This window comes from Nilaparvata lugens, chromosome 6 (genome assembly GCF_014356525.2).
Source record: "Nilaparvata lugens isolate BPH chromosome 6, ASM1435652v1, whole genome shotgun sequence".
Classification (NCBI taxonomy): domain Eukaryota; kingdom Metazoa; phylum Arthropoda; class Insecta; order Hemiptera; family Delphacidae; genus Nilaparvata; species Nilaparvata lugens.
In genome coordinates, this window is record NC_052509.1 from 63174467 (window position 1) to 63197953 (window position 23487).

The window sequence follows — 23487 nt, forward strand, 5'->3', positions numbered from 1 at the left end:
GTGTGTGTATGTGTGTGTGTGTGTGTGTGTGTGTGTGTGTGTGTGTGTGTGTATGTGTGTATGTGTGTATGTGTGTATGTCTGTGAACACGATAACTTCATTCCTAATCAACCGATTGACTTGAAATTATAAACTTAAGGTCCTTATACCATGAGGATCTGACAATAAGAAATTCAATAACATTGAATTCAAAATGGCGAATAATTACTAAAAAACCATGTTTTTCACGGTTTTCTCGAAAACGGCTCTAACGATTTTCTTCAAATTTATACCATGGATATTTGTAAGCCCTATCAACTGACATAAGTCTCATTTCTGGGAAAATTGCAGGAGCTCCGTAATATTCTTGTGAAAAATGGCGGATATTCACTTAAAAACCATGTTATTCACGGTTTTCTCGAAAACGGCTTTAACGATTTTCTTTAAATTCATACCATGGATAGCTATTTATAAGCCCTATCAACTGACATGAGTCTTATTTCTGAGAAAATTGCAGGAGCTCCGTAATATACTTGAGAAAAATGGCGGAAAATGACTAAAAAATCATGTTTTTCACGATTTTCTCAAAATAACTTGACCGATTTATTTCAAATTCATACTCTGTATAGTTATTTATCAGCTCTATTAACTGGCATGAGTATCCTTTCTGGGAAACTAATGGGGGGGTCCACCCCATCCTTGAGAAATGGACTTTGTAACCTCCTTCTCGTGCATGAGGTAGGTAGGTAGGTAGAGCAGTTCATAAAAAGAACACATAGTCGAGATATTTCATCCGTAGAACAGCTGTTTCGACGACTAAAAAAAATCATCGAATTTCACAATTTACACAAATGAAAAAGTACTCTGAATACAATTATAATTATATACACATATACAAAAGTCTGATCGTAGTTTCAAATATGAGCAAGGAAAGTTGTGTGAGTGTACCACACCAGATTTTTGTACTTTGAACTGCATAGTACTCTCTCACCTATTATTATTACAATTATGACACTACGACTTTATTTATTACATAATTATTCCCTTATCACATGGAAAATCATACAAACACACTGACACAGCATGGACTTCCACACACCACAGAAAGAGGCATTCGAAAAATATATTCCACTCTTTATTTTGAACAGAGAACCGCTGACTAGCCAGAAAAGGTTGAACAGAACAGACTCGGCCGTTACAAAGCCTCAATAAATTTTTGTAAATTGGCTGCGGGCTACCTTACCTCAACCTAACCTCACCAACTGGGGGGATTCAATTTGCTATTCTTTCAATCCACTCTGTATTCGAGGGCGGCGCGGTAAAACAAAGCCACGCCGTACAAAGAAAAATTATCGACGCTGTAGTGAGAGATTCATGTTGAACTGTCGGCATGAGGTAGAAGTAACACCCATGCTTCCTCCATTGAACGATGCTGACAGTTTTAGGTTTTGAAATTATTTAGTCAGTGGCGGTTGGTGATGTTACCGCTGCTCAAGTCGAAAGTCGAAAGTAGGTCAGTGGACAAATTAGGTTGGTTTTGTTCGATGTTGTAACATTCGGTCACGAGATAGGTCGAATGTTCACCGTGAACATTTATTCTTTTATTGCTTGATAGAATTACTTTTGGAGGAGTTGCACTATGAATTCCATTTTCTCTCCCTCTCAGATGATATTAAACTTTCTTCAGGACTATTATTTACGAAAAATTGGAGCAACTATGTCGTTGTAAAAGTGTTCAGAATGATCCTATCAGTTGCATTCTAAAGTGGGTTCAGTTGAACGTAATTGAAATGAAATTAAATATAAGATTTTAACAATTTTAGAAAACTTGAAATCAATAATTACTCTATTCAATTAATCAATTATCAATAAACTACAATAAATTAATCAATAAACCTGAAAAATAATTATTCAATTAATCAATAATTATCAATAAATCACGACAAATAAATCAATATTTATAATGAGAAAATTGCAAAGGTAATTAATTAAACCCTGAACTTTAAAACTTGATAGAAGTCTGTTGATTCAAGTTTAGCCTACAATGAAAAGAAAAATAGAATGTCTCTGAATCACTACCACATAAAATTATTGAATGAATAAACGAGTATACGAGTATATTTGAATGAGCAAAGCGAATTCTAAATTTCAAGTCAATCGGCGTTTGTCTGTTTGTTTGTTTACAACAGTTACAGTCGCAGTTATGGACCGATTTGGATGAAATTTTGTATACAAGTACTTTGAAACAAGGCGCAGAAAAGTATATATTTAAAATTTTCAAATTCATCCCAGTTTTAAGATGGCGGCCCTTTATTAGGGAATTTTACCCTAAAAATCAAACTAACGTTTCAATTCGTTACGGAGGTTGTATTCTATGGTGATTCTGACATCCGCAGCTAAGTGAGTATGATCGCTACCTCCATAAACAAAGCCGTAGTGCATTCGTGTGACGTCAGCACAGGTAGGGCTCCTACACTAATAAAAATTTGTTGATTTCAGCTGATCTATATCAGCTAGTGTTTTCATTGGTGTTGGAGTCCTACCTGTGCTGACGTCACACGAATGCACTACGACTTTGTTTACGTAGGTAGTGGTATGATTAGTGGTATTGGAACTTAAAAGGGACAATATTTTCACTGTACCGGAGGCATACACTGATACTGATAAATGTTATCATCCACCTCAATTATAATTTGAATCTAATCAAATTAATAAGATGAAATCCACTATTCATCACAGTATTTGAATCAGATACGGTCGGAGTCCAAATGAACAGAAAAATCAATACTGAACTACAGTCTGACAAGTTTCCAATATTCCTGATGGAAAAATGTCAACATATTCCACTCCGTAAAACCTTCAAACCCTATATTTACATATTTCATGCCTCAACCTTTAATTAACTCACTGTGTTACCCATTGTAATTATCTGATACAATAGACTCCGTGCGGAGTAAAAAATTCCGATAATTTGCGTGGTTTCGAGCCCAACAACGCATCATAGCCTATTGTGGGAGTAATTTTAGGCTGTCAGCGTTGGGTGAATGGGGAGGATTGATGTTACATTCAAAGAATGCTGACAGCGAACAAATCATACACTTTTGTGAGAGGGTTTTTAAATTGTCACATTTAATTGAATGGGAAGTATGGTTGTAATTCACAAGGAATGCTGACATTTGAAAGTGGACCTCACATGATTATCGATTCACGAAATTTATCCAATGTTCACTTCGCCAGAATAATTGCATTGTGGGTATGACGGTCAATATTGCTCTTGGGATACCTTGTAGTTAGTTACCTGATCAAACAATGGCGGCGAGTGTGAGGGATGAATGAAAAGAGAGAGAGAGAGTAAGTGATACAAATATGGGGTTTGGGAGAAAGAACGAGTGAGAGAGAAGGAGCTTGAGAAAGAAGGAGCTTGACAGATAAAGAGTGAGTGGGAGGAGGACAGGAGGAGAGAGAGAAAGAGTGAGACAAATATGAGATTAGGGAGAAGGAAAGAGTGAGATACAAGGAGCTTGAGAGAGAGAGGGTGAGAGAGAAGGAGCTTCAGAGAGAAGGAGTTCGTGAGAGGAGGAGCTTGAAAGGGAAGAAGCTTGAGAGATGAAGAGTGACTTGGAGGAAGAGAGGAGGGAGAGAGAGAGAGTGAGAGGAATATGAGGTTAGGAAAAAAGAAAGAGTGAGATACAAGGAGCTTGGGAGAGAAGTAGCTTGAGAGAGAAGGGACTTGAGAGAGAAAAAGCTTGAGATAGGAGGAGCTTGAGAGAGAAAGAGTTAGTGGGAGGAAGAGATTGATTGATTGATTGATTACTTTATTTATGTAGATTACAATATATACTGGCTTATACACTTATATACAATAGCTTACAATACAGCAAAGTTATAGATGAATTTACATAATATAGACTAAGAAAATAATTATTATTGAACTGAATATGATATAAAAAAGAAATTTGTAATATAATAACTATAGATAATAATTGAATTGTTATGCATCTACATAAATTGGCGGAGCTTTGGACATATCAATGTCCATTCTTCGGAAAGAATATTAAAAATATCCTCCCCACTAACTCTCTACCAAAAAAGAGAGAGATAGATAGAGAGATAGGTAGATGAGAGAGAGAGATAAAGAGAGAGTTATAGTGTTGGGGAGAAAGAGAGAGAGCGAGAGAGATAGTGTTAGGGAGAGAGAGAGTGAGAGATAGGAGTGTTAGGGAGAAAGGAAGGATGAGAGAGAAGCAGCTTCAGAGAGAAGGAGTTCGTAAGAGAAGAAGCTTGAAAGGGAAGAAGCTTAAGAGATAAAGAGTGAGTGGAAGGAAGAGAGGAGGAGGGAAAGAGAAAGTGAGAGAAATATGAGGTTAGGGAGAAAGAAAGGGTGAGATAAAAGCAGCTTGATAGAGAAGTATCTTTAGAGAGAAGTATCCTGAAGGAGCTTCTGAGAGAAGGAGTTCGTAAGAGGAGAAGCTTGAAAGGGTAGAAGCTTAAGAGATAAAGAGTGAGTGGAAGGAAGAGAGGAGGAGGGAAAGAGAGAGTGAGAGGAATATGAGCCTAGGGAGAAAGAAAGAGTGAGAGGAATATGAGCCTAGGGAGAAAGAAAGAGTGAGATAAAAGCAGCTTGATAGAGAAGTATCTTGAGAGAGATGTAGCCTGAGAGAGAAGGAGCTTCATAGGAAAGAAGCTCAAGAGGGAAAACGTGAGTGGGAGGCAGAGAGAAAGAAAGAAAGAGAGAGAGAGTGTGAGTGTGGGAGAGAAAGCGTGTGAGGTGTGAGAGTGGGTGATATAGTAAGAAAAAATGAGGAAGAATGCGAGGGAGAGAAGAAGTGAGTGCATCTGAGAGATAGTAAGAGACAGAGAGTTACTGAGTTTGGTTTACCAGAAATATGTAGATTTGGTCCCAGGGGAAGCAATGTGTACGTTTAGTTGTTGTTAATGATTGGTGCAGAATAGAATACAATGGTGCATTGTTAAGTATGTCTTGGTGCTGTTTAATAATCATTTATCTCCGGGGAGGTGTTGATGTGCTATGTGCAAAATTAATGTTCATCCAATAAGTGCTTGCATTGACCGAGTTTCTAGCTTTAGTGTGATTCATTCCAAACAGTCAGCAGTGGTTGAATGGGGAAGAATAATGTTATTTATAGATTTATAGTTAATTATATTTTAATACTGGCCGTCAGGCTCGCTTCGCTCGCCATATCCGTCTAGCCAGGGGGCTCCGCCCCCTGGACCCCCGACTGGATCGTCAAAGAATGAGATCAGCAGGCTCGCCTACATTTTTCATTTGGGCATTTTATCATATGTTAGGACAATCCAGTCGGGGGTCCAGACTAAACGGCTGGCTAAACGGATATGGCGAGCGAAGCGAGCCTGACTACTAGTAATATAATATTCCCAGGATTGAAGTAGCAGTGCTCAATCAATTTTCCGCGATAAATGCATTTAAATCTTCAACTTGGTGCCAACCTAACAAAGTCAACTCAACGTAATGCCAACCTCACAAAATTATTAATTACGTTGCCATTTTACAACTGTTTCGAAGAGGTACTCTATCTAGATTATAGTTCTATAGTAACATATGATATGGAAATTTCAATTATAATTTAGAGATTGGGAGAAGAAGAATATACATGCTAGAAGACGAACTTTAAACCCTTAAAAACAACCCTTTGAGTTAAAATATTGCCAAAAGATTTCTTAGTGCGCATCTAAAGGGCCAACTGAACATACCTACCAAATTTGAACGTTTTTGGTCCGGTAGATTTTTAGTTAATCGAGTGAGTGAGTGAGTGAGTCAGTCAGTCAGTCAGTCAGTCAGTGAGTGAGTGCCATTTCGCTTTTATATATATAGATATACTTTTTGTGATGTAATATAGTTATCTAGAATAAAATAAAAGAAAGAATCGTCATAAACATGTACTAGTTAGTAAATACACGAATGACGCATCACCACGTCTAATCCTCTTATATCACATGATAGGTGAAATTGTGAAGTCTTACAATATATTATACATAGTCTCATTCTAACAAGTCTTACTAAAAGCGTGAATTGGAATTGAATTCAACTTGAAGATCGAGGTTTATCTAGGTTAACCAAATTTCTGATCACCAGAATATTCAAAATATTCTCATTGATAATATCTTCGAAAAAGTTTACGGATATTTCCGTTCACATTATTGATTAGTGGAAAAAGTGTTATCGCAAGTGATAAGTGGAAAAATTGCTATTAAATTCAAAAATTCAAATTCCAAATTCAATAATTCAAAAATTCAAAAATTCAAAAATTCAAAAATTCAAAAATTCAAAAATTCAAAAATTCAAAAATTCAAAAATTCAAAAATTCAAAAATTCAAAAATTCAAAAATTCAAAAATTCAAAAATTCAAAAATTCAAAAATTCAAAAATTCAAAAATTCAAAAATTCAAATTCAAATATATATTGTACAATATTACAAAAATAATCAAATTGACATGTTCAATGTATAAATACAAAAAATCTAAGTACAAGACAGTGATAGAAGTTCAACCAACAAAGCTAATGTATTTTATTACCAAAGATATCAGTGGATATTTTGATCCATAAGATGGTATCTTTCTTTAATTTACTATCGAAAGTATCAAGTTAACAATGCTATCACCACGGAATGAAAAGTTGAGACTATCAGTTCCTTTTTGTGGGCTTTTCATGTGCTCAGAATCAATAGAACAAATCCTGAATGAACTGGAACAAAAAACATTCTCCACTTACCGTATCAATAATGTTGACGGAAATTATTTCTAAACTATTTTGAAGAAAATATCTAGGAGACTACTATTTCAAATATTCCTTGTGATCAGGAATTACTTTCACAAGGCTAAATCTCAAACTCTATTGGTGAATGCATTTTGAGCTTTTATCTTCATTGAGACCTTCGACCAATCACAAGCGAGTAGGTTTCAAGTGTTTAGTGCAAGACCACGCCTCCCTGCGCTGTCATTGGCTGACGACAAATTCGTGTTCAGAGGTCATTTTGTTGAACGAGATTGTTCCAAAAATATGGTTTTACTGTTTACAGATGGAAATTACTGAGATATTGCAAATATTCAAATGCTAATGAATTAATTATTATTATTAAACGAAAATCCATTGGATTTTAGTTTTGATTTAATTCCGGTTTCACTGTTGTTAGCATCCCAATTACTATTGAGATATTGCGAATATTCAAATGCTTATGGATTTATTATTATTATTTAACGATAATCCATTTAATTTTAGTTTCAATTTAAATAGGTTCTAGTGTTGTTAGCATCCCAATTACTATTTGTCCAATGAATAATCAATCATGTTGATAATTGCAATATTGTTGAATATTTCTATGAATGATTCATCACACGAATATTATTTAATACTTTCTTTAGTGGGTTGAAGAATTCTCTTGCATAGAATAATTTCGGCAATTCGTTTACTCGACTCCATTATTGAAATATTGATTTTGCATCGACTTTTGAAGCTATTTTCTGACCACTTCAATGATTTTCATAAAATGATCGAACGATTTTATGAGCGAAAAGTGGAAGACTTCAACTAGATTCTATCATGAATGCCTAATTCTACATGAAATATACAATCAATGTGATGAGTTCAGTAGGATTTATTGTATATTTTAAAATGAAGCCTATTTCAAACTAAGAGATTAGGAATACATTTTAAAATTGTGTATCATAACTCAGACAAGTGAAAAATATTCTAATTTCAAACTGTTTGTCCAAGATAAATTGTTTAACAAAATCTAATCACTGTTTCTAATGACATTTCTCTATCTGTTACAGGTAGGTGACCATTGACGATAATTACCGAGTTTCAAAAATTGGTGAGTTGATCTTCTTCCAATTAATTATTCTTACATGTTTTTCAGAAATAATTGTATCATTTGCTGTATTACTCCTATACCTTGGATAGACAATATGCAAACATGTTTCCTGTACCGTCAATCATTGATAATTGATTGCATAATATGAATTAAAATACCACTGGGTATGATCAATCTTTATTGTTATCAATTGCTCATGATATAATAACAATGTTCATATTTATTTCACTCGTTTCTTTTCAGGTTTAAAATTATTGTAATATTGGAGATTCATAACTTAATCGTATCTCGAAATTGTTTCCTGTACCATCAATGTCTTCTATAATAAATTCATTGTGCAATAATATCTTGTATCACAGATTGTTTTTTTTTTCAAATATTTTTTTCCAGAATTCTGAGATCGTATTTTCAATTATTCTTTTTTCTACCATCAATGTATTTCATAATCAGTTCATTAAGCAATATATTGTATCATAGGTTGTTTTTTTTCAAATATTTTTTCTCAGAATTTTGAGAGTTAGTCTCTCCTGAGAGAAGTTAGTACTTACCTTATCTTATCTCATCTTCCCATACCAGAACTTCCCTTATCTCTGGTCTCTATAAATGATTCCCTAGCAGGTTTGACTATGACATAGGCTCAATAACAATGTTACGCCTTCCCTTTTAATTCTAAATGTTGAATATTTTCACATACTAGAGGTTCTATACTGTATATAGTGAGGTACACGTTATAATGGCAGTGTTTGATTAGCAATTGTATTTCTATTCTTGTCTGTCATACGACAAAGCTGATAGCGCTATCCTTTCCCAGCTCCACAACGTTTACAGATCAGTTTTTAACAAGGTAGAAATATACTTAATTGAGGCAGACAATCGGCAACGCTGTTCTCCTATCTTTATTCACTTATTTTATAACGTGGACCTCGCTATAGAGGTATTTTAAAATCAGAGCCTTTATATATTTAGAGCTGCTTCCATTTCATATTCACTGTTTTGACTCCTAACCTATGAATTTTTCAAGGAGAAACGATTTGCTCTCTTCATTCATGCTATTTTTTGGAATTATCATTTCGACTTTGTTTTTGAATTTTCGGAAAGGCTTTTGATACTTCATGAAAAATATCATGAGTGGGGCCTGGTTTCAGAGAAATGAGAACGCTAAAGCCCAGTTTTCATCTTTGTTAGAACAAACTCTACTCACGATCGAAACGAGAAGAGACGAGATCAATGGAAAGATTCATGACAAAATCCATGACAAGATCCATGACAATATCCATAACAAGATCCATGACAAAATTCATGACAAGATCCATGACAAAATACATGACAAGATTCATGGCAAAATTCATGACAAGATTCATGACAAAATCCAAGACAAAATACATGACAAGATCCATGACAAAATCCATGACAAGATCCTGACAAGATCCATGACAAAATCCATGACAAGATCCATGACAAAATCCATGACAAGATCCATGACAAAATTCATGACAAGATCCATGACAAGATCCATGATGAGATTCATGCAAAAATCCATGCCAAGATCCATGACAAGATCCATGATGAGATTTATGACAAAATCCATGACAAATTACATGACAAGATTCATGACAAAATCCATGACAAGATCCTGACAAGATTCATGACAATATCTATGACAAGATCCATGACAAAATCCATGACAAGATCCTGACAAGGACCACTCAGGACTGGATTGCTTGGGACTCAGTCATCGGATTGAAAACCACTTAGGTAAGAGAATCAGCAATTTATTCAGCATTTGAATGTATCAATACAGCTCTGATACTGTAGAACTCTGCTATTATTCATTGCTGCATGTTATCGAAGTGATGCTAATTGTTTAATCCACTCCAGTTTGATTAATTCGTTTCAGATAAGTTGTTATCGCCATGCAAATCGAGCACTTAAATCTAGCTTGACATTCTAAATACTGTTCTCACTAGCTAGAATAGGAAGCATTCATGAATAAGTTGATCATTAAAGTTATTGGTGATTGTGCTAAAGTTCAGAACAATGCTTTTAACAGGAGAGTTTAACTTGTAGGATGATTTATTTGAATACTCTACAAAACATTAAGTTCCACTCGTATGTTGTATTGTATTTCAATACGATATCATTTATGACATAGGAGTAAATAATGTAATGTATTGGCTGCTTCGACTCAAGGAATGTTATTTCTGATATACTCAAACAGTTGTATAGATATGTATGTTCGGTTGATGAATGTCTCACTTTGCTCATATTGTTATATACTACATTGTGAGAACTTCACGATTTATTGGTTCTAAAGTGAATACGATCATTATTTTGTTACATAAATCTCAATTATTCACTCCCATACGTATGGAGTATAAATGCTTCTGTTTTAGCTACTGTGTAATGTTCTGCACAAGCAGTACTGGTGTCATATTGAGTTCTCGATTATCAAATCATTGTAATACATCGAATAGTGAGCTATATTAACCATATTAATATCATCCATCAAATTTTAAAGAATTGTTGAATGTCTGTTAGAATCAAAGTTTCATGATATGAATGATATTGACTTGAATATATTGCATGTTGTCTCCTTTGCATGTTGATTGTATCAATTATAATGGAATCAAGATTTATGGATGATTTCTATCATCTTATAATTACCATTATTCTCCATTTGAATGGGTTTTATTGTAGTACCCAGAGGAATGAGAGGACATTGATTTCACCTGACTTGATTTTTATCAGTTTCTTCCCCAAGTTACGTGTGATATATTTGTGGTTTTGGTGAATCATTTGAAGACCCATTGTGGAATATCTTTCATTGGTTTCTTCGCATGATTGATATTTTATCTAGATGATAAATAAAGAAAATTTATAGGAAAATCTATCTTTGTATTGTTCAATAACAGAATTAATGTATCCCCACATCCTCTAAAAATGCTTTTTTATTTACTTAATCTATTGTTTTTTTTATTGTAGATCTTCAACTGTCAGGTTGTTATAATGCAGTTCACGGTGCTCATTGCCGACACCCAGACTTGTTGTCTTTGTGAGGGATATTCACTATTTATAATATAATTTTTCTGCTGCTCTATTACTTTTTTGTGAATAAAGATCATTTGAATTTGAATCTTCGTTAGAGAATGAAGAATCTTCTTCATTGTGAGAAGATAGTCATAGAAAAATTCGTCAATAAACCAATTTCATTATTCTATAGAATGTGGGCAGAAAGATGAGATGAGAAATGTTTGAATTTGAGGAATACCTAGCTATAAATTACGGTTTCTATCTAGGATGGATTTTTGCCAAGAGACTTCTCAAATTTTGGCTCGAAATCAACAGAAAATGCATTTCAAAGATAGGTATTTTCACATGAGAAAATACAGCTATCTGAGTCTCCAATACAGATTAGAGAAAAGTATCAACTAGTTGATTAATTGATTCTCTTGATAACTCATTATCATCTCTCCGTTTTTCGCTTCAAAACCACAAGTTTCAAGAATGAAATACATTTTCCAATTATCGAAAGATTAGTTTTGATAAAATTTACTGCTCTCACAAAAGACGTCTCTCTTTGATTCTGATTTGATTTCTGAAACTCATTAACCAGGGTTCAAAGTTATCGCCTACTCAAAGGAATCTGCGTTGATTGGCTCAAGCGGATTCCAATCAAGAATCAGCAAAACTTTCGTTCGAGAGAAGTTTGATTAGAACCTGATTAGCAAAGGTGCCTGAGTTTGTTAGCGTGCAGCTGGTGTAGGCCTACCTTTCTACTGATCAAATGTTGATATATTATGTTAATAATTAATATTATGAACAATTATAATTGTTGATATATTGATATTATCAATACAATTATATTATTGATATATTATATTATACATGTGATAAAAACGAGTATCATAATAGATAATAGTATGATTCATGAGACGTTTGTAACAAGAAGAGTGAGATACTACATGGAGTTAGAACTAGACTTATGAGACTAGGGTATACTGTCAGCAGATATCTATGATGTGACATTAAGAATTGTGAAAAAATATAAATGTTGAATTGAAATGAAAAACTCTTCATGTGTACCATACTAATTGAATTCAGTCAATTGCAAAACAACTTAGGCTATTGAAAATCACACAATATGTACTAGTAGTTCTGTGAACAGTAGACCTCACGCAGTATTCTCATCCACGAGTACCTGATTGAAACTATAGACTATGGAAATACAGCAATAGACTGGCTTCTCCACACATAATATTTGTAATCACTTGTCAGTTGATTTATGATGAATAATTCTATAGTCTGATTTTTACTCTAATATTTGCGTATGAAGGAGGCTCCTTTTTCCTGTTATATTATCCTCGAAATGCAAAATTTCCAAAAACCTTGTATATACGTCGACGTGCAATTAGAAAAGGAACATACCTGTCAAATTTCATGAAAATCTATTACCGCGTTTCGCCGTAAATGCGCAACATATAAACATTCAAATATTTGAACATTTAAACATATTACAACATATTAGATATCACTTTATCAAGATCAGTGTTTGGATCCTGCAGTTTACTAGAATCTAATTTTCAGTCTACAATTAGAAATTCAAATTTAATCCATGAATTAATCTATAAATTGGAGTATTTTTTGAATGAATAAGCATTCACAGCAACATTATATCCAGATTCTATTCCGTTATTGAATATTTTCTCCATAATTTCTAACCTGTGAGTTGAATAGTGTCCAACATGGGGTTCACAAATCCATTCCATTCTAATTCTAGAATCAGACCATGCCAATCAATAATACATAACAGGTCGAATCCAGCTCAAATTCTTTCAACCCATTTTGACAAGTCCACATTGTCAAGTGACACTTGAAGGTAAGCATGTCTATTGTGGGCTACAATTATTTTGCGGTGTGGCAGAATCTAATCAATACCAATACCAAATAAACTTGAGTGTTTATGCCAGCTCCTGAGTGCAATTGGCTCAAGTGAGAGACTCACTTTATTCTGTCAGTGTCCCATATAGATATAACATCAAAGTTTCCCATTCAACGTATGCTGAAAGTTGGAGATTAATCTAACCATAGTCGTTTCTAATTTGAACTGTCAGTATTTCTCATATATAACATAAATGCCTCCCGTTCAACCAATAGTGACTGTTGGAAGTAAATCCAACCATAGTCAGTTCCACTCCAAATTGTCAGAATTCCTTATTTAATACTATCAATGCTCCTCATCTAACCAATACTGACAGTGAGTCGAACTATGGGACAAACCTTAGCCAATCCTCGCCAAGCTTCTATCTGCCATCGGCATAAATTATTCATAGAGCTGTGGAGTCGGAGCAGCGGGAAATATTTCAAGTAGATTAATTTCTCGCCGACGACTTAATAAAGTAATCTACTGGCATGGCAGAGGAGGCTGGCTGGCTTTTTCCGCACAAACTTATCGAAGTTACTTCCCAAAGTCACTCAGGCTTTCAGACTGAACTCTCACGGATTCTCAATGATATTTTTGTACTACTTTTTAGTGGAAAGTTTCACGAAAATATTGGAAGTAGTTTTTTTTAATATCCTCCACACTTCTTCAGTGTGGGTTACTGTGAGAAATATGGAAGTATCAACCTTCTCCTAATAATTTCCCTAAAATTCTCTGAGGGTAGGAATAGAGTGAGAATGCTTTTCCAGTCAGTTTCTGAATAATCTATATTAAGTTTTTTATTTATTTAATTATTTATTTATTTATCATATTGTGCACAAATACTTAACATGAGGAAAGGCACAACAGGCTCATGCCCAAAACTGTCCCATTTCCAATTTATACTATACTGTCCAAATCAAAATGTTGGTTATGTCACTTCCACTTTTCAAAATACAATTTACGCTCTTCAATACTCAGATAAACGAGCAAATTTTGAATCACATAGATACTATTAGAGTCTAAAAACAAAAAAATCTAGAACAGTAACTTAATAATCATTCAAAAACTATAAATTTTGAATGAAACTAGAAATTTTTGAGCTAAAAACTTCACACTTTACAAAAAACCACAGCTGTTTTGAATGTTTGAATGTTTAGTAGGGTAGACGTTTGATTCAATCGACTTCCTACCAGGTGATACATGTACTGTATGTGGAAAAAAATGATCTTCCAAATATCAATGAGATATCAATTCATCAATATTGTCGAATGATTAAGACCCGAACAAAAATGCAAGATTGTAGGATGTTTTAGAGTCTAAAAACAAAAAAATCTAGAACAGTAACTTAATAATCTTTCAAAAACTATAAATTTTGAATGAAACTAGAAATTTTTGAGCTAAAAACTTCACACTTTACAAAAAACCACAGCTGTTTTGAATGTTTGAATTTTTAGTAGGGTAGACGTTTGATTCAATCGACTTCCTACCAAGTGATACATGTACTGTATGTAAAAAAAATGATCTTCCAAATATCAATGAGATATCAATTCATCAATATTGTCGAATAATTAAGACCCGAACAAAAATGCAAGATTGTTGGATGTTTCAATAATAACTCATTCCCAAATGGAACCAATTGAAAGTAGCCTAGCTGAGAGTTTCAGGATGCACAAGATATAATGTGGGATTCTCATTGATTAATTCTCACTTCTCATTATTATTGTTCGATCATTTCATCCATAACGGTGTTCGTTCTCCTTGAATAATGTGGCTGTTCATTCGATTGAATTTATAAAAATATAAAATAAAATATAAAATATTTATATTGATATTTATGAGATTGGATGAATTTATCCTATCTCATCGTCTTCAACTTGTGTTTCACTCACTCCAGCATGGAATGATGAACTAATCGTTTAATGATAACTCCAAAATTGACATTTTTGAAATTGAAATTCCATGAATTATTATGTGATATTATCAATCGGGAACACAGAATCTAGTTTATCACCTATCCTCCAAGTAACATCTTCATCTGCAACACAAGTGAACACTACAATAACTTACACACAGGATTAATTGATTTATAGTTGCATCTACTAGCCCTGGTTATTAGTTGTGGCTACTAAAAACCTGTCAATAATTGTCTTTGTTGAAAGACGTTTCAACGTTGCTAATTTCCCCGTGACACTTACTCTATATTCTTAAACAACGAATTGGTGGCACACGTATAATATAGGGACATCGCATTCCAATCCAGGGATATTTACTTTCCCTTCATATGTGTGGTTGTCTTTTCGGTCTCAAAATTCTATAGTTTCTTCAAAGTTTGGAATTTTTTAATTAATTGTGATTGATTTAATTCAATTTTGAAGTATTTTCAATTTGAAAATAATTTTTGTGTGTTTTGAATTGTAAATTGAGTGTGTAATAGGAGAATGAGTGACACATAACCTAGCTACATTTGGACTGTTGTATAAATAAGAATTGGAACCGTTTTGGGCGTAAGCCTGTGGTACTCTTATAAAAGTTGTGTAATTCTGAATGATTGAATGAATAAATAAATAAATATGGTAACTACAATATTATTTGAATTAGATTGAAATCATTCAGTACACTTTCCATTTTGTAGACTGAATTTAGAAAAGGAACTGAATTTATTTTATTCTATTCCATTTCACAAGTTATAAAAATCTGGTGTGGCGCACTCACACAACTTTCCTTGCTCATATTTGAAACTGCGATCAGACTTCTGTATATGTGTATATAAAATCGTTTTCAAAGTACTTTTTCTTTGTGTGAATAATTGTGAAATTCGATGATTTTTTTAGTCGTCATTTTTTCAAAGTCGTCAAAAGAGCTGTTCTACAGATGAAATATCTCGACTATGTGTTCTTTTTATGAGCTGCGCTACCTACCTACCTCATGCACGAGAAGGAGGTTACTAAGTCCATTTCCCAAGGATGGGGTGGACCCCCCATTGGTTTCCCAGAAAGGAGACTCATGCCAGTTGATAGAGCTGATAAATAACTATACAGGGTATGAATTTGAAAGAAATCGGTCAAGTCATTTTTGAGAAAATAATGAAAAACATGGTTTTTTAGTAATTATCCGTCATTTTTCTCGAGAATATTACGGAGCTCCTGCAATTTTCCCAGGAAAAAACTCATGTCATTTGATAGGGCTTATGAATATCTATTCATGGTATGAATTTGAAGAAAATCGTTAGAGTCGTTTTCGAGAAAGCGGTGAAAAACATGGATTTTTAGTCATTATCCGCCATTTTTCTCAAGAATATTACGGAGCTCCTGAAATTTTCCCCGAAATGAGACTCATGCCAGTTGATAGGGCTTATGAATAGCTATCCATGGTATAGATTTGAAGGAAATCGTTAGAGCCGTTTTCGAGAAAACCGTGAAAAACATGGATTTTTAGTCATTATCCGCCATTTTTCTCAAGAATATTACGGCGCTCCTGAAATTTTCCCAGAAATGAGACTCATGTCAGTTGATAGGGCTTATAAATAGCTATCCATGGTATGAATTTGAAGAAAATCGTTAAAGCCGTTTTCGAGAAAAACATGAAAAACATGGTTTTTTAGTGATTATCCGCCATTTTTTCCGCCATCTTGAATTGGATTCTATTGAATTTCTTATTGTCGGATCCTCATGGTATAAGGACCTTAAGTTCCAAATTTCAAGTCAATCGGTTAATTAGAAATGGAGTTATCGTGTTCACAGACATACACACATATACACACACACACACACATACACACACACACATACACACACACAGACCAACACCCAAAAATCATGTTTTTGGACTCAGGGGACCTTGAAACGTATATAAAACTTGAAATCAGGGTACCTTAATTTTTTTTTGGAAAGCAATACTTTCCTTACCTATGGTAATAGGGCAAGGAAAGTAAAAACCAGAAATTGCAGCTACTAGTAGTCACCACAATTGCCCCTGTGTGCAATACGTCAAAACAAGAAGTGGTTGATCTACAAAACGTCGTCGTCTCTTGGCAGCGGGGGGCAGCGGAAAATGTGTGTTTAAGGGGTGACACAGTTCGGAGGCGGAGCATCCCCTGTTGGGGGCGGCAAGAGGGGATGATGAAGGGAGGGGGTGGTTCAGGAGGAGGCAGAACTCGTGAGAGAGGTGGTAGCGTAGAGCACAAGACTTCAGTGTGATATCCCAGCTGCCAGGCTAAACACTCTCGGATAGGGTCGGTGCACGCTCCTCCGAGCCATTCCGCGAACTTCGTCTATATTTTTGTACCGAAACTTTACAACCGTTTATATTTTCTATGCGCGCGATTTGTACACTGGACCGCACACTTTTTACGCGAACTTTTCTACCGCGATACGGGAACAACAAAAATAACAACTGAAAATTAAAACCTAGTGAAACTCAACGACCAAATTTAGGTTAGGCTACCTACTACAATCATCTGTTGTGTGTTGTTCCCCTCTCCCTCTAAACCCACCCCCTTCCCCTACTTTCCTGCAGTGATCGTTGCATGTTGTCGCATTGTGGCTAATCATCATCACACTGTGAAGCCTGAAAAATAATTCTAAACAGGCTGTTTCTCTATATAGTGTCTGTGTTGTTTTTGAGTTTGGTTTTTGTTTTTTTTGTTCGGTTGCAAGGCGCATCCTAGTTGATTGTTCTGTGTTGCAAGAAGTTGCAAATGCAATCCTGTGTTGGAATGACTTCTGATAAAATGGTCAGTGTCTAGTTCAATCTATTCTACTAACATAGTTTGTAAGATTCTATGACTTAGTGAGATTCAATTCAAACCAATCTACAAGCTTTGGCTTCTCATTGTTGAAGTAATTTATACAATATTCTAGAAGTTTGAAGTGGATATTACTGAAAAAATTCATAGTGAAATTCATTTCTAACTTATTTCTAAGCTTTGGCTTCAAAATTTGAAATCCATTGAATGAAAGTTGTTGATGTTTTATATAGAAACATTGATGTTTTCTACATAAACTGTTGATTATATAACATTTTATGAAAGTTTGAAGTGGATCTCACTTTAATAGCATAGATGTGTGTTTGATGTTTATAGTGTGCATGATGCTCCCTGTCTCTGTGTGTACCTTGAGATTGATATACCGTAGGCTATGTTTCTTCACTTTTCCCTAACAAAATTGAGCAGTTATAAATGAGTTAAGATCTATTAGAGATTGCAATAAAATCTTCCCCTCTAGTTCAAGTTTCACTCCATAGCATAATGATACTATAAAAATATATAATCAGGAATATAACATTTCAAGACAATATAATCATTCAATGAACAATATTAAAAGAGAGCAGATCGTATATTGTTCTATTATCAAATCGGAGCCTGATAAAACAAAATATCATTGCAAATCGCTATCATCTGATGATTCATTGATGCAGATACTGCAATTTTTGGGTTATTTTTCTCCCTGCAGTTATTTCTGATATTTTTCTATTATCAAATCGAAGCCTGAAAAAACAAAATATCACTGCAAATCGCTATCATCTGATGATTCATAGATGCAGATACTGCAATTTTAGGGTTAATTTTTTCCCTGGAGTTATTTCTGATCCCATCAGACATATCATATTAAACTTATGTATGGAATTAGTCTCGTGAACTAACTCCATACATATAAGTAATATTGAATCATTAATCAGTTCCACTAGCAGTGTCGCATATCTTTTTTTGAGTGATACAGAGAAATTATTGGAAAGAAAATATTGTTATGTAAATCAATCAGAACATCAATTTCTAAGCTCTCATAATTATAACTTATAAATATTGTTTCCAGCTCTTATTAATTTAGAGAACAAAGTTTCAAGAGCTTTTCTTTACCCATTCGGAACTTGACAGTTATGATTAGAGATTTGATTTTAGAAACTCACGGAACTTTGTAACATACCTCTACTTTCTTCTCGTTCACTTCTTGTGCATTATGAATCAGAACCTGTTATCTATCTAGAATATATATTTGAATGACAGTTGTTCTTCTAGTTTAAACTCTCAAAAACTCAAAATAGCTCATTAGAATATTATAAAGCTATCGATTATTCTCCCAGTGTTAAACCTCCATACAAACTAAGTATCGGCTATTGATCTATTGAATTAAATGGGATGAGGTGTTCAACCCTTGGGCTATATTGGAGATTAGTACCCTCAGAATCGAAGATTGTATTATAGTGATGAATGATGATTCCATCAAAGATGAAATCCCCCCATGTCCTTCTTTCCCTTGCTTTGCTAGTTTATTGAGAATATCTAACGTTGTCATGAATAGCAGCTTATTACCTTAAATCAGCAACATTTACGAATCATAAGAGCATAGTCTCTAATACTCGAGAAATCATTGTGTAATCTATCTGAAAACAAGATTCTCAAATACCACGGGTTAATGTATTCATTTACTGTGTATATTATGCAATGTCGTATACATGCAAAGGCCTTACGACTGTTTATACTCCAGGCGTGACCGACAGTCCAACGTTCATTGATCCATTGATTAGTCGGTTTATTTCACTAGGTGATTCATTGATTAAGGCACTGGTTATTTTAATAATCAGTTATTTTAATAATTCGATCGTGACGAATAATGATATCAGTAATAATCGATGTTTTTTCTATATTTTTGATATCATAAGGAATTACAACATAATGAACAATACATCTGGTCATGTTCAATAATTATTATTGAAATTGTTGAATAGTTTAACTACAACTATTCAAATTTGTATGAAAATTTGTAAAATTTGTGTAAATTTGTATGGAAATTTGTTGGTGGCGAGAAGATCTCTTCTATCCTGAGGGGTATACTAGAGTTTATACGGCCTTACGACTGTCTATACTCCAGGCAGTATATGCCTGGTTCAACAGTTCAATGCTCATTGGTCTATTGATTTATCTATCAATTTAACTAATCTATAGATTGAGGCACTGATTCTAATTCAAGTTTTAAAGGCATTTCTTCTGATGCATTACTAAGGAACAGTCTACTAAATATTATTCTACTCTTTGAAAGGTTTGTTTATAATAGTTTGTTGTTAGTATCTTGTATGTTTCGAGCCCAATGCTCTGAAGAATAACGATTCTCAATCAACATTTTCTAATTATAGTAACAATATTGGATATTTGTGTGTAAGCTACACGTACGAATCATAATCAACTGTACTGTTGTTGTCCTAATCCAAATGTCATGGTCACACAGAATGTGCTTTCTCACTCCAAAAACTATTATTGATCGATTTGTTTATGACCGACTCTTTCTTATTCCACTGTACTAATCTTCCCAGACCAATCTTTCTGAGCATATTTCAAACTGATATCCAATTAGCCCAGTAATGGAACAAATTATTGATAGAAATAACATATTAAGGAAGCTATATATTGATAATCTATACTATAACAAAGGAAAGAATAGGCTTATAATATACGTATAGGTCTTTGATCTGTTCAGGGCGGTTGCCTCAAAAATCAAAATTGCCATGTTGATAGCCAACCTTCTTAAAGGAGACGGCACATAAAGAAGAAGATACGTATATGATAGGAAATTCACGAATGACGCATCATCACATCTTAACTACTGGACTAATCAACTTGAAATTCCTCTAAAAGACTCTTCCTAATTTACTGAGGATAGTCATGTACATATTTTAAATTCTTCAAGATTTCAGTAGGTCAAGTTCTCAGTTTGTTAAGTTTCTAACTAGACCCATGCGAAGCACGGGTTACCTGCTAGTTTATAATAAATAGAGGTCTTGATACGTTGACCAATCTCCTCATAAGAGGCATCCGATACTGATTCATACCAAGAGATTTACCTCTGATAATATATATCGGTTCGAAGTATCGAGTCTTGATTAGTTGACCAATCTTCTTATATTATAACTAGCCGTCAGGCTCGCGTCGCTCGCCATGTCTGTCTAGCCAGGGGGCTCCGCCCCCTGGACCCCCGGCTGGATCATCCATAATGAGATCAGCAGGCGATCCAGACTAAATGTCTGGCTAAACGGATATGGCGAGCGAAGCGAGCCTGACTGTTAGTAATATAATATTCACAGGAATAGTTCCGATTGAATTAGCAGTGCCCAATCAATTTTTCCGCGATAAATGCATTTCAATCTTCAACTTGGTGCCAACCTGACAAAATTATTAATTTAGTTACCAGTTAACAACTGTTTCGAAGAGGTACTCTCTCTAGATTATAGTTCTTTATTAACATATGGTATGGACATTTTTCAATTATAATTGAGAGAATAAGAAGAATATACATGCTAAAAGACGAACTTTAAACCCTTATAAACCACCCTTAGAGTTAAAATATTGCCAAAAGATTTCTTAGTGCGCCTCTAAAGGGTCAACTGAACATACCTACCAAATTTGAACGTTTCTGGTCCGGTAGATTTTTAGCTCTGCTAGTGAGTGAGTGAGTGAGTCAGTCAGTCAGTCAGTGAGTGAGTGCTATTTCGCTTTTATATAAATATAGATATACGATAGAAATTGATTTTTTTTAGAGTTTTACAAATTTCTCCCTTTTTTGACATCAATTGCTTCTATATTCAGTCACTTTGAATACTATCATGCTCACTATAAGATTATGATAAGATTAAGATTATAAAAAATATTAGATTCCAAATGAACACTATTAAACCCTCTGCAGTATCCTGCAAACTTAGAACTCCTCTGATGAAGACATTTAATTTTTCCGACCAATTGAGAAATATTTTTCTCTCTGAATGAGAAATCAACAGCTTTGTTGAGTGGCAACTGGCAACATTGAGTAGCCATTGATTTCTTCCACTAGGTTAGCATGCATCCAATCACCCAAGCATGAAATCCAATCAAACTGAAGATGGCTCGAGCCCTATTTCAGAGCTCGGTTATTAACTGTTGCTAGCTTGAGCACTCTCACACACTCTCTCCCACAGTCTCACTCACTCTCCCACTATCTCTTCCTCACTATAATACTCTTTCTCTTCTTCTCTCAATCTCTCTCTCTCACTCATTCTCTCTGTCTGTCTAAATCTTTCTTCTTATCCATGTCCTCTCTCAATCTCTTTCTCCCTCTCTAAATCCTTTTCTCTCACTCTCTCTTTTCTCTCTCTGTTTCTTCCTCTTTTACTCTCTCTTTTCCTGATTTCTCTCAACCTCTAACCGGAAATCAAACTTTGCAAATCAACCCTTCATCCCGACAAGCGGCACAAAAATGATGTCCCTCTTGAATTTCGTGCCATGTGTTTGGTATCGATTGTTGAAATGAGAATTGAGGTTTTCGACAACAGTTGTTGGCTGTTAATTTGAGTTCGTTGAGGGTTTGGCTGGATTGTTTCACTCAATCTATATTAGGACTACGACAACTACGAGTATGTTCGTTCGTATTGGACTTATATACTGTGTTTCAACATTATTTGAAAACTGAAATTTGAAGAACGCTGCAGTATTTCCCTCATATTTCCATAAGAGTGATGAATACGATTTTTATTGCTCCTTGCTGTGACCCAATCACACACGAGTATAATTAATTTGATAACCTTTGAATCTTTATGAAAAATCTGGTGTGTTGCACTCACACAACTTTCCTTGCTCATTAAACTGTAAGCCCTATTCTTCAACGAGAATAATTTAGGGGAATAACATAATAACGATTAGGGGCAACATATTTGAAACTACGATCAGACTTCTGTATATGTGTATATATGATTATTGTTTTCAGAGTACTTTTTCCTTTGTGAAAATTGTGAAATTCGATGATTTTTTCCAAAAGTCGTCAAAACAGATGTTCTAGAGATGAAATATCTCGACTATGTGTTCTTTTTATGAACTGCTCTACCTACCTACCTGTTTTCATAGCTCTGTAAGTTGTGTAATCCTGAATGATTAGATGAATAAATAAATCAATGCTACCAAACAAATTGAACGTAGTTTTGATTGTTCAGCCGCTATGAGTCTTAATGAATTCAGAGTGGAAAATGGGAAGAAACTAGAACTAAAATGAATAAAATTGAAACCATGATAGAGGAATCAGATTTACATCTACTTTTACACAATACAATGATATTGAGGAACTTTCTAAGTTGGTAGTTGTGAAGGTTTATTGTGGTAGTTATTCATATAGAATAGTAATACTATATATTGCTGAACCATATATATTCATTTGAAATATCATTTAGAACTCAAATTATTATCAAACTCCGGTAAAATTAATTTGCAGTGAAGAGCAGCAGTATTCATACTCACGACTGAGCACTGTGATTTGTGAAGGTAGTTTGTAAGAACCGCTTTTTGGGGAGGGGCTTGTCTAGGCCAATAGCAGATGTTCCCCTTCATAGGACCAGGCTACCATCGATAACGGTGCTCGGCCATTAGTATGAAAACTCCATATTGGCTAGGTTAATAATAACTTAATTTTATAACTATTATTTAACGAAAATCCTAAATAAATGCTGTCCATCACCCCGAAGACTTCTGCTACTGCAGACATTGACAACAGGGTTAACAGCTAGATGGAAATTCGATGAGAACTACTATCCAAAAATTAGTTGTCAGCCAGGGAATCGAACCCACATAATTAAAGAAATGTCGAGTTGAAAAAATTACAGCTATGCTTACATTATTAGAATTTTTCAATTTTTGCTGGCTGAAGTTTTGAAATTTTCCTTTTATTGTCACTGCCGCCTGCCTCAACGATAAAAATGTACTATTACTTGTGTAAAACAATTTTT

General features: G+C 34.4%; 1 protein-coding gene across 2 annotated transcripts in view; it reads left to right on the forward strand.

Annotated features, from left to right (window-relative positions):
- LOC111057314 (potassium channel subfamily T member 2-like) overlaps positions 1-23487 on the forward strand; it is a 699972-nt gene that overhangs the window by 165112 nt on the left and 511373 nt on the right. The window contains exon 1 of one of the 2 annotated variants that reach the window (XM_039431616.1): positions 16906-17186. The exons of the other annotated variant lie outside the window; for it this stretch is intronic. The gene's annotated coding sequence lies outside the window, so the exon portion shown is untranslated. Of the gene's footprint in view, positions 1-16905; positions 17187-23487 lie in introns of those variants that run through there. 2 annotated transcript variants of the gene reach the window in all.